The sequence below is a fragment of the Pseudophryne corroboree genome, chromosome 4 (assembly GCF_028390025.1).
Source record: "Pseudophryne corroboree isolate aPseCor3 chromosome 4, aPseCor3.hap2, whole genome shotgun sequence".
Classification (NCBI taxonomy): Eukaryota; Metazoa; Chordata; class Amphibia; order Anura; family Myobatrachidae; genus Pseudophryne; species Pseudophryne corroboree.
Window position 1 is genome coordinate 549,184,219 of NC_086447.1, and position 15,780 is coordinate 549,199,998.

The 15,780-nt window shown below is 39.4% G+C and overlaps 1 protein-coding gene across 1 annotated transcript in view; it reads left to right on the forward strand.

The window, feature by feature from the left end:
- The first annotated feature begins 320 nt into the window (after nt 1-320).
- Nucleotides 321-15,780, forward strand: part of EYA4 (EYA transcriptional coactivator and phosphatase 4) — a 470,455-nt gene continuing 454,995 nt past the window's right edge. The window contains exon 1 of the mRNA XM_063917364.1: nt 321-904. The gene's annotated coding sequence lies outside the window, so the exon portion shown is untranslated. The remainder of the gene's footprint in view (nt 905-15,780) is intronic.

The window sequence follows — 15,780 nt, forward strand, 5'->3', positions numbered from 1 at the left end:
AGTTTAGTAAAATGTGTAGTTCACCTTAACATCATGTTTCTTCTTCTCTGTATTGCTATTTTTAACAGGGAAGCAAGTACTGGCACCTAGTGGAGAGTGAAGAGAAGCAAGTAAACTACTAAGATGAAATGGGAAGGGATCGTACTGTGTATGTGGATAAAGTTATTATTTTTCACACAACTACAAATGTGTTATTATCAGAAAAGGCCATATAGCAGTGGAAGGAGCAGGACACAGAGCTGCACACTGTCAGTGACAGGCTGCTGGTAATGTGAGAGACAGACAGCAGAGAGAGAAAGAGAGGCAGAGAGGGGGAAGGAGGCTGAGAGAGAATTCCTCAGCACTCTGTGTGTGTACACTGCTCACACTCTTCTGTGTGGGAAGAAAAACACCACAGTGGAGCTGACCAGAAAGAACCACTCTGTCTAAGCACATGTTGCTTCCACACAGTGACCTCACTCAATCCCCACGCGAGAAAGAGCCAATGACAGCGTACGGGGACTATCCACTCAGAAAATCAACATGAGCAGCAGAGACCCTTCCACCCCACCAGGAATAGCTCTGTGCTGTTGAGCCTGCAGCGCTTTCCACACGTGGGAGCCTCACTCACTTCATATAGTTTTCTGACTTTTTTTTTTTTTTTTTTTGTTATATATCTGGCTCGGGGTTTTGTTTTTCTTTTTGGCCACTTTATGTTATTTTTCTCATTGAAAGAAGGAACATAGTGAAGAAGTCAGGCGGCTGAGCGTGTGCTGGAGCGGCGGCTCCACTGACTGCCTATGTGAGCTGCTGTGTACGGGACAGCCGCTCCCAGCAAGTGGGGACTGTGCGTCTCTGAGGAGCCACCTACACTGACTGGCGCTGGAGGAGCAGATATCAGACAGCAGCACGGTTGGAGCAGAAGGTGAGTTGCACTGTCCCAGCCTCTCCCCAACACACAGCAGCACAGCTGTACTAGTAGTCACTATCTGAACACTGGTGAGGATGGGTGGTGTGTGTATGTATGTGTGTGCAGGGTGGGGGGGGGGGGGGGGGGGGGTGACATAGTGACAGAAGGCTGGGAACTGGGAGCCTTGTTATGTCAAGAAGGAAAACAGAAGAGTTTTGGGGGAGGTGTCCTGTTTGTTTGGGGTCATCTCTGCCTCCTGTGCTCCTTATAATCAGAGCATTACATATTCCTCCTATGTGACTGTGACAGCAGCACAGTGCTCAGGCTTGTTATTCCAGGAGCCTTAATTTAATAAAGGGGTCAGCATCATTTCTGTTACTGAGAAATTCCACAGGAAATTACCTATGAGATTATGTAACTGATACAAAAATGTCTCTTTACCCTTTCCTAAGCAGAGGTTGTGTTACTGTGTTTGTTTATAATGTTTAGTTAAATTAAAAGCATTAATGAGATATAATGTGTATGTTTGACTGTATTCATCTATTAAGTATAAGTGGTATAGCTAATATATAAATCCTAAATTTACCCACAGAATTTTTCTTACTTGAAATAATGGTACAAAGTTTTTAGGAGAGTTTGTAATACATAATATTGGAAAAGAATAAAATACAAATGATGTTTTCTGGCCTTTTATCCATCAGTCTCTTCTGCTTCCTCTCCTTTGATAGAGACACATGCATGCTCCTGTGCTTCAGTGTTTTGGTATGAAGACAGTTCCACGTGGAGCCTGTGTGTGTTTATGTGTTTGCAATTGATCAGAGTGAAGGCAACAAGATTCTCTGTTTTCAAACCAAATGGGCTCTTGGCCATAAGTTTGCCGATCTGGGCTTCATTCTCAGCACTTCCAAAATCTGATACCCGAGGAAAAATGCTTTAGCTTGAATTTCACACATTGGCCCTAAATACTTAACACTTCCCCTTACGCTCATCTTTGTGCTTCCTATACCTGTAAGATAAACACTTTTCACGTAGTGCCATTCACAAATGGGACAGGTCATCTAGGTATCTGTAGCACTCATAAACTCATATCTTAATGCAGCTTTGAATAAAGTATATGATTATAATACAAATACTATAAAGCTTGAAAAAACCTTGTGTAATAATAATAATAATTGAATTAAACAAATAAATAAATATACATATGTAAATTGCTTGAACAAATAAATTATACAAAAAAAGTAATTAAAAGAGAAAGAAGAAAGAAATATAGTAAAGTAACAGGAAAGAAATGAGTGATAATTTGTATGTTATATCTTTTTAATTTAGTTATAGATATACAATTAAAACATATACATTGGTAATTTGTTCTAATGACTTGATTAAAAAGTAAAACCTTACTGTACGTAAAGAACACATAATTTTTAATTGGTTGAAATTACAACTGTTTATCCAAAGGTCTAAAAATCATTGTGTATAAATCCATATATTATTTACAAAGTTTTGCATCACACAAATGTATGGAGTATTAGTACATACTGTAACTGTATATCGAGGTCTAGTTTCAATTAATTACATTTTGACATATTGCGATCTGTATTACTGTGTGGCTTTTTTTCATATTCTGCTACATATTTGTAATTACATTACCATTTTAACACTTTATGTTACCAATATATATAGTATTGCATACAAAAAATGATATTGAACTTACTATATATTTAAAATTAATGTATCTTTAAATACAAAATGCATAATGCAAGGACAGTAGCACACACACAGTGATAGAAAACAAGGGATAGAATATATATATATATATATATATATATATATGCAGCTTACTAATTTTAGTCAATTGTAGGTGACAATACAGTATGTCCCTAGGCGTTGGAGAGTACGTGTCAATATTCGATTGGTTTTCGCCATGTTTATAAAGTATTTGCGTCTCTGTGTAGGTGTATTAGTTGCATGCTAGTATTTAATTCCAAATTGTCATTTTAGAATATTGTGGCACATGTTAGATTTCCTCCTCATCCTACATAGATGGCATTTTTAATAATAACAGTACTAGTACCAGTGCAGGTATTTTTGTCCTAGTGGCAATGTTTTCTAGGGCACTATTCAGCAATGTCAGATAAGGGGAATGGTCAGTAAGCACACATAGGTATGGCATTATGAAAAATACTACAATTTGAAGCATTTTTATTTATTTGTTTTTATTTTATTTGTGCATCCTCAGATTAATGCAAATATAAAATACCTTTAATATGTGTATGGTAAATATCAATTTGAAGATAATGAGATAATAATCTGTAAAGTGCATGTGTCAGTAAATGTTCAGGGTTCATGCTGAGGATCAGAATGGCCTGTTCAGAGAGAGATTGTCTCATACTGCATGATGCCCGAATAGCTGTGATGCATTCAGCATACCTCTATGTTGCAGCTGCTGATCGTATTTCATAGAACTGGTAAAGCACTTAAAAACTAAAATTAGGCACTGTCTGGTTGTAAATATTTCAGATTGCAACATGAAGAACTAAACAGCAAGAATTTCCCAATGAAGTAGAATATGTGAGGTTTTAACTGAGTCTATAATTGTATTTTGCAAGTCTACTTTATGTCCCGAAATCCTGGTATGCCACCTAGAAATCTCTATTTTGTAAACTACTGTACAGTAAGTCACTGCGTTAACTTACTTAGAGCCAGTTTCTAGGCCGTGTAAAATGTCCATGTCAAACCACTGCATAAAATCACATTCATACTTTATATTTACATAAAAATTACTATAACATTAGTATTTGTGTACTAGACTATAAAATGGAAATTATTTTTGTTAATACTATTTTTATTTTGTTTATTACATTCACAATCCTTTGTAAGGAGAACGCTACACGCAAGTTGAAACATGATAAAAATCCCAATATGTCACATCTATGCTGCACACTTCCTTTTTAATTAATATTGTTGTTCCATCTATATCAAAAGTGAATTAAGTGTTAATCATTGCAGCAATATTAATTCCAATTTCTGTAGCTTTTGTAATCCATTATCAACAGTCTCAGTATTCTTGGGCTAATTATTCACTCATATAAATGCAGACTTTAAAAAGCACTTCCTAAAAGGTGGTATACTTCAGATGTTGTGCTTTTTAGTTCTGATAAAGTGTATACTAAACTAAAATGTGATTAACATTTAGAAAGTTTAAGAGACAATTATATTCAGCTGTACCTGTTCTCATGAGCTGAGTGCAGTTTTGAAACCACATTTTGTCACAAGGGATGTGATATAAATGAGTCTGACTGTAACCTTTCATGTCATTGAAATGTGCTAATTGATCGCAGAGACCCTCACAGAATAGCAGAGTTTGATATTTGAAACCTTTCAGCATTGGCAGGGCCCTGTGGCCCCAGAGATTTCAGGGCATGGTTCTGCAGATGAAGTAGAATATTTTACTACTGTTGAAGTGCAAAGGCAAAGGCTTATGAAAAATAAACATTATTAATGTAGGTGAACATACTCTGATGCTATTTGTGGACAGCTGTATATTTTGATTGGCATATACCTTACTGAAAATGTACTTTTTCATGTTAATTTGCATTTCTAAGAATAGGGGTCTATTCAGAAAAATATGTTTTTATACTAGAAACATTGCAAAAAAGAGATTGCTAAATATTATGCTCTTCTACGGTTCATGTATAACTTTTATGAAGTTTGCTGAAAGTTTGTTTTTCTTTGTTTAAAAAATACTTTCATATAATTGAATATTCTTGAGTTAAATGTTAGTGATACAAGAACACAGACCCTTTATTTAAGCTTTAAGAGGCAGTCTATACAAAATAAACATATTGTACTGTAACCAGGCTGGAAGATTGTAGCCAGGTTAAGATTTGCCTGCTCCTACTGTACTGTTAGGTTTTAAAAATAATGCAATGTTGGTTTAATTTAGTACATCTCAACTAGGCTGCATTCTATAAATTGTTTGTCTCGCATGGTAAATGACAAAAATTAATAAATGTTGACTTAATAGTGATATTGCTGCTGTTTGTCTATTTGATTAGTATTTGTAAATATGTTTGCTCTTATTGTCATGATAGTATACCAAATAATCTCATTTTTAAAAATGTGTTGTTCCAGTTTGAATTGAGCACTTAAATGTTTTGCATAATTGTCAAAAACAGCAACACAATTAACTATTGTAATTCATCAGGAATCATAATTCTATAAGTACATGAATTACAAATTCATATTGGCAAGGCTGTTTTCAGAGTATCTGCACGTAGTCTATTCATAAACGTAAATGTTTCAGTAATTTAGTTAGCTGAGGCTAATTGAATAATATTTCATGTTCTCTTTTAAGTTGAGTTGCGGTGTTGTACAACTCAGGTTAAAAAGATTTTGCAAATAAACTTATATTTATGTAAACTTTTACCACCATGGTAGAACTTTGATGTGTTCCAATAAGGTAGTATTTTCTGTGTGACCACAATATTGTACATAAAAAATAGGTAAAATTAAAATATATATTGATCCAATATATATTATTTTAAAAACTAATTGGATGATGTAAAAATGTACATGTGATAATTCATATATTGTAACAAATCATAACATAATTTGAATTTAACCTACCCTTGTTAGATAGCTGAATGAGCAAGCAGGCTCTGGACCGCTCTTTCAAGGCTATACTGTATAGTTCTTCCTCCAATGTCCTACAAAGAAAAGAATTGTATGTAAAGTGCCACAGGATAGTTACGATATGTATCCTTTGACTTTTCACTTTTTTTTAACATTGTACAGTGTATGTGTTCAGAAATGTTATTGGTGCTGTTTCCAACAAAGGAGCTTGCATTCTATTTAATGGTCTTCCTAGAGTGGCTATGTTATTGGCAAATTCAAACTACACAACACTTCAGGTGAATTGAGTTCCGCAACAGGAGAGGCCATTTCATAGACATTTTGGCGATAAAATCTATGAATTTGAATTTTGTTTAATTATTCCACAGAATACTATTCTGCACTGTATTAGTAAATTTGCAATTTGTAAATGTATAGTCTATAAACCATGTTTGACAGTTTTCTTGCCCTATTCCTTACTATAAACATTTTGGATATGTTCTGCCCAATTGTTGGCACAGTGTTTGATTTGATTATCATATATTTTCTAACATTATTCATCTTGGTAACTGAAATGTATTAAATATGTGTAATTTCACGTTTTAGCAACATAATCCAATATACTTATTATATCAGGAACACTACTATTCTTGCAGAGAGCTACAGATTATAGTTTGGGTGACAGTTTTTGACTGGAGAATGTTACACCAGAGGTTTACCTCAATCGCTGTACACTCTAGAGTCTGATCAATACTGTTAAGCAATGATTTGCACCTACTTTATATGTTTTTTTTCCTGTTGCAAACCTGAAATTAGCCATTTAATATTTGTAGGCGAACTAAAGCTGAAAAATTGGCAATGGACCACTATCCTGGCCTAGTTGGCCAGTAGTTGAATAATCCAGTTGCAAAGATTTGAAAGCTATGGATGCATGATCATTTAAGAATAACATGATTTTTGTGGCAGTCATTGCTATCACCTTGATAAATATTGCTAATTTAAAAATAACTTTTAAAAAAAGCAATAAAATGTGAGCCTCTACCCCTAAAATAAACCAATACAAGTGCTATAGACTGGGCTGGTTACTGATAAAGCTGTGGAGAACAAACAGCATGACACTAAGGTCCTAATTCAGACCTGATCGTAGATGTGTGAAAAAAACGTACATCTACGATCAAATTCTTTGACATGCGGAGGGACGGTCAGCATAGGGCAAGTCCGCCCCGCATGCTGGATCCAGCCCCCCCCCCTTGCAGACATGCGAAAGCATCGCACAGCGGTTATGCTTTCGCATGTTTCGAGTAGCCCTCTGCCTACACATCCTAGCTGTGAAGGCAGACGGCTACCCACCATTGTAAGGGTCGCAGCGGGTGCGTGTGACATCACGCAGTCGCTGCAACCCGCCCTGCAAATGGTCTGGACATGCCTGCATTTTCTGGACCACGTACCTAAAATGAAGCATTGACGCCCACAAATCACGATGTAGATACCCCGTTCCAGCCCCCCTCCAGCTCTTAAACTGCGTTCTGAAGAGAACGCAGTTTAGGACCTTCAACATGTGCGTACTGGCGTACGCGCAGGTGTGCAAATATCGCTTCATGACGATTTTTGCACATCAGCGACGGGGTCTAAATTAAGCCCTGTGTCAGGTTGGTCTGATTATTTGCAGCATGATACCTGCCCCTGCCTAGTCAGCATAGCACAGAATTCTCTAGGGGAATCAGGCCTGCAAGAGACATTTTGGACTTATTCATGGCAAATCTGCTGCAATAGAGGGCAATGAGTGCATAGTCTAAGGCTATGTTCTCAAACTGTGTGCCATGGCACCCTGGGGTTCCTCAGGGACACATGCAGAGGTGCCTTGGATCGGTGGTTCAGGACCAATTCAGTTTGTGCTGGTGGCTGCCAATCATAAAATATGTGGACAAACCAAAGCAAATCTTGTCCCTCACCACACAATTGTACCTAAGGATGACATATAAACACAATTTACTTCATTTAATATTTCTTTCTAAATTTCTCAAAAACTTTGGGCCTAGGGGTGCCGTGATTCGAAAAAGTTTGGGAACCAGTGGTCTAAGGGGAATATTTTATGGAGGCTGATCACATACAGTAGCATGTTTCTATAGTGACAAAACCTCAGTTGTTTTTTGCGTGCACCTGTAAACTTTGATGAAGCAATGAAAAGATACTCTTATACCCCTTTTCCACCTAAAAACGCGGGTCGCAGCCGGGAGCCTGACACGGGTGCTACCTGGCTGCGACCCACTTCAGCCCCCTTTCCTACTGCAGTCACCAGTCAGTGCCGCCCTTCCATACACTGTGAACAGGAGCCGGGTTCTGTTTACACAGCACAGCTTACCAGGTTGAACCCGTGTTCAACCCTGCAAGCTACCCGAGTTGGAATAACGGGTCAATCGACCCAAATTATTCCACTCAGCCCTTTTACACCAACCAGCAACATGGGTTATGCGCGTTCATGTGCAATAACCCGTGTTATATGCTGGTTGGTGTAAAAGTGGTATAAGTGAGCCATGAAAATAATTAATTAAAGTGGACATTGGCCCTCATTCCGAGTTGATCAGTCGTTGCCATTTTTCGCGGCACAGCGATCAGGTGAAAAAACGTCATTTATGCGCATGGTACGCAGCGCGCATGCGCTAAGTACTTTCACACAAAACTTTGTAGTTTTACCCAAGCTCGAGCAACGTTTTTCAGTCGTTCGAGTGTTCGTAGTATGATTGACAGGAAGTGGGTGTTTCTGGGTGGCAACTCGGCGTTTTCAGGGAGTGTGCTAAAAAACACAGGCATGCCAGGCAAAAACGCAGGAGTGGCTGTAGAAACGGGGGAGTGGCTGCCCGAACGCAGGGCGTGTATGTGACGTCAAAGGAGGAACTAAACTGACTGAAGTGATCGCAAGATAGGATTAAGTCTGGAGCTACTCAGAAACGGCATGAAATTTTTCCTGTGCAGTTCTATTAATCTTTCGTTCGCACTTCTGCTAAGCTTAGATACACTCCCAGAGGGCGGCGGCCTAGCGTGTGCACTGCTGCTAAAAGCAGCTAGTGAGCGATCAACTCAGAATGAGGGCCAGTGACCAGCCAGTCAGAGCAGCTTTCATCTCAAGGTTAACTAAGATAAGTTTTGTTGCTAAATTGCCCATATTAACACACAGCGCCACCACCACACCTGTACTGTAAATAATGTGTGCTGGAACACCCGGTCTGTTTGTCCAGACATAAGGGACAGCAATTGATTATCCAGTAAAATAGAGCGGAATTTTGTGCCCTGCCAGACCAATGTGTCAGACCAATGTGTTTAGCGATCTCTCCATGTTTACAACAAGCCATGCTGCGATCACTGGAAGGCACTGGCAGAGGATAACAGCATGTAAAATAATGATGTGAAAGTACCCGAAGACTGTGGAAAATATTAAAAGGCCATGACAAAATGTCTTTTAGGCCCATATTTTAATATATGTAATTATGTTGTAGTTTAGTAACATTTATTAAACAGGATTATGCTTTTATTTAAGTTAAACACAGTTTTTATTATTACAGTTCAATTCAAATATACTTTTTAATATGACTGAAAATATAAATATATATATTTATATATATATTTATTTAAAAAAAATGAGCATAGCATGTACAAAAGCTTGGACACTCCATTTGATTCATCACCCACTTTTTATTTTAAAGTTAATAATAAGAAACTTACAGGTATATGGGTATATGGATGGACACATTAAGCCACATTTATTTAGGTGCAGACAGTTCTGTGTCCACTATAGAGGCATTCATTTGAGCTGCATTCAGCACTGCACATAGGGTTCATTGAAGAATATAGAAGTGCCTTCAGTACATATAGGTGAATAGAGTGAGCTATGGACTAATGTGGATGCTCCTGTGTAGTTTTGGCACTGTCAGTATGAACCCTAATGGCATCTAGCTAGAAATTGCAGCTGTCAAAACACATATTAACGGAGAGGGATTCAAGCAGCTGAATTGCGTTATTTAACACTATTGGCTGGAAGGCTCTGTAGCGGGTCATACTTGGCCAAAAATGGCATCACATAAGTAGACATATCCACTAATGTGGGAGCCTTATGAGTAATGCTGGGTACACACTAGATGATAAAGTGAACGATGTGGCCGATACCGACACATTGTTCACAATATCGCCTAGTGTGTATGCACTATGTCGCTGACGTCAGCGGCATCACCCGTCGGCCGTGCATGCATGCCCGACAAGTGATAGCAAGGGCCATGCCTCCGAATGCAGCATGCCGCCCCACCACCATCATTGGTGGCATCCAGAAGTGTGTATGCCTGCCCCGCCTCTGGAAACAGCCGCTGACGTCATCGCTCGGTACATCATCTAGTACCTCCCAACTTCATACCTTCCAACTGTGTCAATTTGAGGGCTCTATCCCGCCATGTTGATTGGGATATCTGCCCAGAGTCCCCGAAAGTAGCTGTTTACTGATGCTTTGCATAGCAAAACAGTGCATGGTTGCAGCACTGGTGCACATGGCATTGGAGAAAGGGACAGGTCTAAAGGACCCCATACACTTGTCCGACCTCATGTCGGAGGCGATCGCAGGTGATCACCCCAGCAGCCTTTTGCTGTCCTTTTGCATCCGATGTATTCTGGGCGATCCCAGCCATGCCCCAGGTCGGACCAGATTGAATGTGCAGCACATTCAATCTGGAGGATCCGATCGGATGCTCCGGTTCGGCCCGGAGACACCTCAAAAATGCCTGATTTCACCCAATATATCGGGCCGAATGCCTGAATTGGGCTGAAATCGGGCATTATCGCTCTAGTGTATGGGGCTCTTAAGGGGCAGTTTAGCACTTTGTGAAGCCCGTATAGTCCCCTGCATGCATGACCACACCCTTTTCTAATGTATTCAAGTTGCCCTTTTCCCCACACAGAAAAAAATTAGAAAATAGATGCACTACTGTGAAAAAGTTTCCATTTTTAATTAATAAATGTTGTCCTGTTATAATGAACATACTGTCTGAATAGCCAGGTAAACGTATCGAAAATACCACCCACTTACAAATGCAAAACAGAACCACAGCTGATTGCAGTTTTCTGATAACTAACTTCCATTGGGAGAACAATATGGGTACTATGGGGGAGATGTTTCAAACCTCAAAGCAGTCTTTGGAAAGTGTCTCTATCTCTCTCACCCAATGTTGCTTACACAACAGCAATCTGTCTTAAAAAGTTGATAGAAGGATACCATTTTTAAGACGTCATCTGAGGCAGCTCCCCATTTGTTGGAACAAAATATTCTGAACTTATAAAATTAATATACAATGGGAGAAAATATGGGTGAATTGTTTCAGAAATGATTATTCTGTCAGTGATTGCCACTCACTGGCACACAATGTCAGTAGAAAGAAGAATTGATTTAATTACATTCTAACACATCCTACAAGTTAATGTGCCTCAATTATATGTTACACATGTTGATTATTTTGTTCCAAAATATCTCAAAAGCTATGAATTACATATGTACGAAGATATTGACTAGGGGGGTCATTCAGATCTGATCGCTACTGTGCGTTTTCGCACACCGGGCGTTCAGGTACTAACTGCGCATGTGTATGCACCTCAATGCGCACGCACGTCAGACAACAACAAACGGCATCACCGGTCAATGATGGGATGGTACAAAAATACCGGGCGTTCGCAAGGTGATTGACAGGAGGAAGCCGTTTGTGGATTGTAACTGACCATTTATTCGGAGTGTCCGGAAAAATTCAGGCGTTCCCAAGCATTTTCAGCAAGTATGTCTGGTGTCAGCTCCGGCATCGATCCATCAGAGACTGCACAAAGTGGATTTTAGCAGCTCGGCGTACACATAGGATCGTACACTTGCACGGTGAAAATACACTCCTCCTGGAGGTGGCGACTATCTGAATGCAGGACAGCAAAATTAGCAGCTCATCGATCAGGTCTGAATGACCCCCTATATAATGTAATGCTTGCAAGGAGACAAAATGCCAAAGCAGGAATAGAAATCTCAGCATTAGACTTTTTTGGTGGCTGTCTTCTCTCCCAGAAGTGGTGTTACAAAGTACTGACTGATAGGATGACCAAATGTGTGTGCATGCCACAGTCGCTACTGTGTTATATTAAATCTATAATAATTACAAGTAAATGCTAATTCAGCTAATAGGGCCATGTCCAGTTGGCCGCAAAAATGCGGTAATTTACCACAATTAAACTGAAAAGTGTCGCTTTTCACACAAAAAAGCAGCTTTTTGCCAGTATCATTTTCTTTGACCTATCCAATTACAATTCTGTGAAAACCGGATTCGCACGATATTTCTTGCTGGCAAAACCAGTAAAAAGTGGAGGTAAAAATTGGGAAATCTGCCTGTACCCCAAAAAACCTAAAATAATATAGGATAACAGTATAGAAGTAAATTAGTGGTCATAATAAATGTTTTTGGCGTACTTAAATTGGGTCAAATGCATTTTTTTTAAGTGAAACAATTACAGAAAGCAAGTTTTTTCAGCAAGTGTTCACATTAAATTAGGACTACATAAAAATGGTTATAAGTATTTACTTGGGTCATTTTATGACACTTCCGCAAAAAAAAACAAAAAACCCACATTACTTCCACTGGCAAACATAAAACATTTGTCACATTCATAAAGCACCCCCAAAATACTGTACCCTAATTTCTATCAATTTTTACTTTCTTACCCCAAAAATGAGATGTCATTATTGGCCAATAAAAAATAATGAAAAACTTCTGAGTGCCTAATTCACTTCTGCGTGCCTTATGCTTTGGGTGCGGCACCCAAAGCATAATCCTCGATAAATGCCGGTTTACTGGGCTAATTGGAAATCCCCAGGTGAACTATCAGCAGCGGTAAATTGCTAATAGGATACCCTCCTCAGTTTCCTCTGTGCCTTACTGGGGTCACACATGATAAGATCTGGCAGTTCAATATATGGTTTGATGTTTAAAAGTAGAAATATTTGAGGGGAGATGTATCAAGCCTTTGAGAGACATAAAGTGGGGAAGTTGCCCATAGCAACTGATCGGCTTCTAACTATCATTTATCTAGCACAGTCTATGAAGTGACAGGAGGTGTTTGGTTATTAAGGGCAGTTTATCCACTTTATCTCTCTTATAGGTTTGGTACATTTCCCCTTTAATATTCCTAATTTAAAAAGATCAAATCACGTATTGAACTACCTGATCTCACTCCTTAAAGCATACTTGCCTACCTGACCATCTCCATGAAGGAGAAAATGCTCTGTTCCTGGACTTTCCTGGTAATGTATGATTGCCATCACCTGTGGTGAGCTAGTTAATTGATAAGAAAGGTGTTTCACCACAGGTGATGGCAATCATACATTACCAGGAAAGTCCAGGAACAGAGCATTTTCTACCTCATGGAGAGGGTCAGGTAGGCAAGTATGCCTTAAAGAGAAAAGTAGAGGGCCGAGAATAGAGCCAACAGCTAGAAGAAGAGAAGGGGATCATGAGTTAGTAGTAAAGACACTGAAGGAGTAATCATAAAGGTAGGAGGCGACCAGGATAGAAGTGTTTGTGGCATTACATGTTATTAGATCAGCATGCCAATTGGTCATGATGCCCCATTGTATTGTATTCCAATTTATATTACATTCTCAGCCTTTATTGGTTGTTGGAGGCCCACACTTGACCGTTTAAATCAGTTTGGTTTATCTTGCTGCGTTTGGCAGACAAAATAGCTGTGTGTGAGACCATATTGTGTAAATGAAAAAAATATCCCATGTGTTTACAATAGTACAGCTATTACAAAAGCGCAGTCTTGTGCAAATAACAGCCATGTACAGTGCGGAACCACATAACAGTACGTACAGATGTCAGCTGGAATGCTTTCCTTCTAACCTTGTTCAGTGATGAGAGTCCACTAATGCATTACGTGAGCATTATGCTGATTCACACTATATTAAATAAAGGCCCAGGAGTCAAAATACAGCCAAATTTGGTGGAGCTTGATGAGACGTTCTTCCTGATCCCATTGATATATGTATATAGTAAGTATTAAGCATCAGATTGAGCTTTCTTGTGTTATGCATATGGCCAGGAAGCTAATCAAAGTGCATAAATTAATTCTAAATGCATTAAATGTGACTCTCTGTATGATATTATGTGACAATGAGCAGTGGAGTAGTTTATGCTTCTATCCTGTAAAAGTCTCCACAAATGGCAGATTTCTAATTATGCTTTTAAGATGTCAGTGGAAGAATTTAACAAAATCTGATAGCCATCAAGTCAGATGCTAGCGTTTCATTGAAGAGGATGCTAGGCTTGGGTCACACTTGAGGACAACTGAAGGAATTCTTTTTGCGTATCAAGGAAAAATACACTGAATGAAGAGGTTGTTTTAGCTGTTATGAGGATGTTGGGAACTTATTTTCACAAGTTTGTTTTTGTACAAACAAAGACGTTCAGCTTAAATCACTGTAACATCTCATATTGACCGAAGTTGTTACTCGAGCTTGAAAATCAGTCATCTTCTTAGCAAAAATTGTGATATAGCAAAGCAAAAGAGGGGAAATAATTGCACTCAAGTTGGACAGGGCCATATTTACACTAAAGACCTACGAATTATTATTATCGTTATTATTACATTTTATTTATAATGCGCCATAAGTGGTTTGCAGCACCGTACATACAGCACACAGAACAATACTCGGTACACAGAACTTAACATTACAGTAGCTGAAAAACTAAAATAGGTAGCAATTAGCACCACAATTCTCAGTGAACAATACAGCTGAGATGTAAGGAAGCAAAGGAGTAATCGGCGTACTACTAGGGGTGAGCAACCGTTGGAAGAGGTGAATGGTTATGAGAGAGAGGAGATGCAGGTACAGATGGTCCTTGAGTAGGAGAGAGCTGTAATTGAAGTGTGAGAGTAGAGGGTGTGAGAACAGGAAGGTAGGGGGCCCTGCTCCAAGGAGCGTATAATCTAGGGGAAAGGGAGAGACAGACAGGTGTCGCGAGCAAGTGGAAGGTGGCCTGATGGCAGGAAGTAAGCGTGGCAGAGATGGCCAAGGCATGAGGGAGGGGATTGGGAGAGCGGCCTCGACACTAAGTCATGGGGAAGGGTCAGGGCCGGTTCTTGGGCGCTGTGCGCCCCGAGCGACAATAGGGGGCGTGGCTACGTACAGGGGGCGTGATCATTTACGCCCCCTGTACAGACTGAAATGATGTGCGGTGCGCGATGACGTCATTGCGCACCGCACAGTAAAGGACCTCTCCACGAAGGGAAACTAGACGCGTACGCGTCTAGTTTCCCTTCGCAGCGGGCAGCGGGGGGCACAGCAGCAGCGGATCTTGCCCTAGTGCGGCGCCCTCCGGATGGCGCCCTGCGCCCTCCGGAAGGCGGCGCCCCGGGCAAAAGTCCTGATTGCCCGTGGCAAGATCCGCTACTGGGAAGGGTACACGTTGATGAACAGGTGGGTTTTCAGTGCCCTTTTTAAGCTTTCCAAAGATGCATTTCCTTGTACAGTAATGTCCATGAGGCTCCATAGAAATTGTGTTGTGTTCATTGTTATTAACTTTTTCCTAGTAAATGCAACAAAGCATTAGAAGAGAAGGTAGGCACAGTACACAGTCATTTATTTAAAGAATACAATGCCTAGAGCAGCATTAACATATCCTGATCATAGAAGTCCCTGTACTTAAGATAACTGAATACACTAAAGACATATCATTTTTGGCATGTTATGATTTTATTACATATCATTTTTTATATAATATATGTTGATATAGCTATGACTGTTTGTGTCCTGAGCATTTTTTATTAATCATACCCCCATTGCAAAATATTTATGCCACCTCCACCTTTCTCTGTACCATTACTCTGTTCATCGTGCTCTATATTGCACAATCTACATTTAGACATTTGCTTTAGGAATGACGCTGCACAGTTGTATTATAAAAATATAGATGCTGAGAATTAAAAATATATTGTGCAGCTAGCATATTGGACCGGAGGGGTCTCTCTAACCTTAGCTTTACTCCTCCACCTGTTTTCTCTTCTGAACACTGCTCAATAATTATGTCACAGGTGCTCTTTATTCCTACTTCATGATTTCTCTCTTTACCAAGAATACTCTGTTGTTTCCCCATTTGTATACAAAACGCTCATACGATTTCTAAAATGGAATTATGAATCAATATGTATAACATTATTGTTGCTGCAAGGCTTTACATATCTTTGTTAACATTGTCATCTTAAGAAGGCAA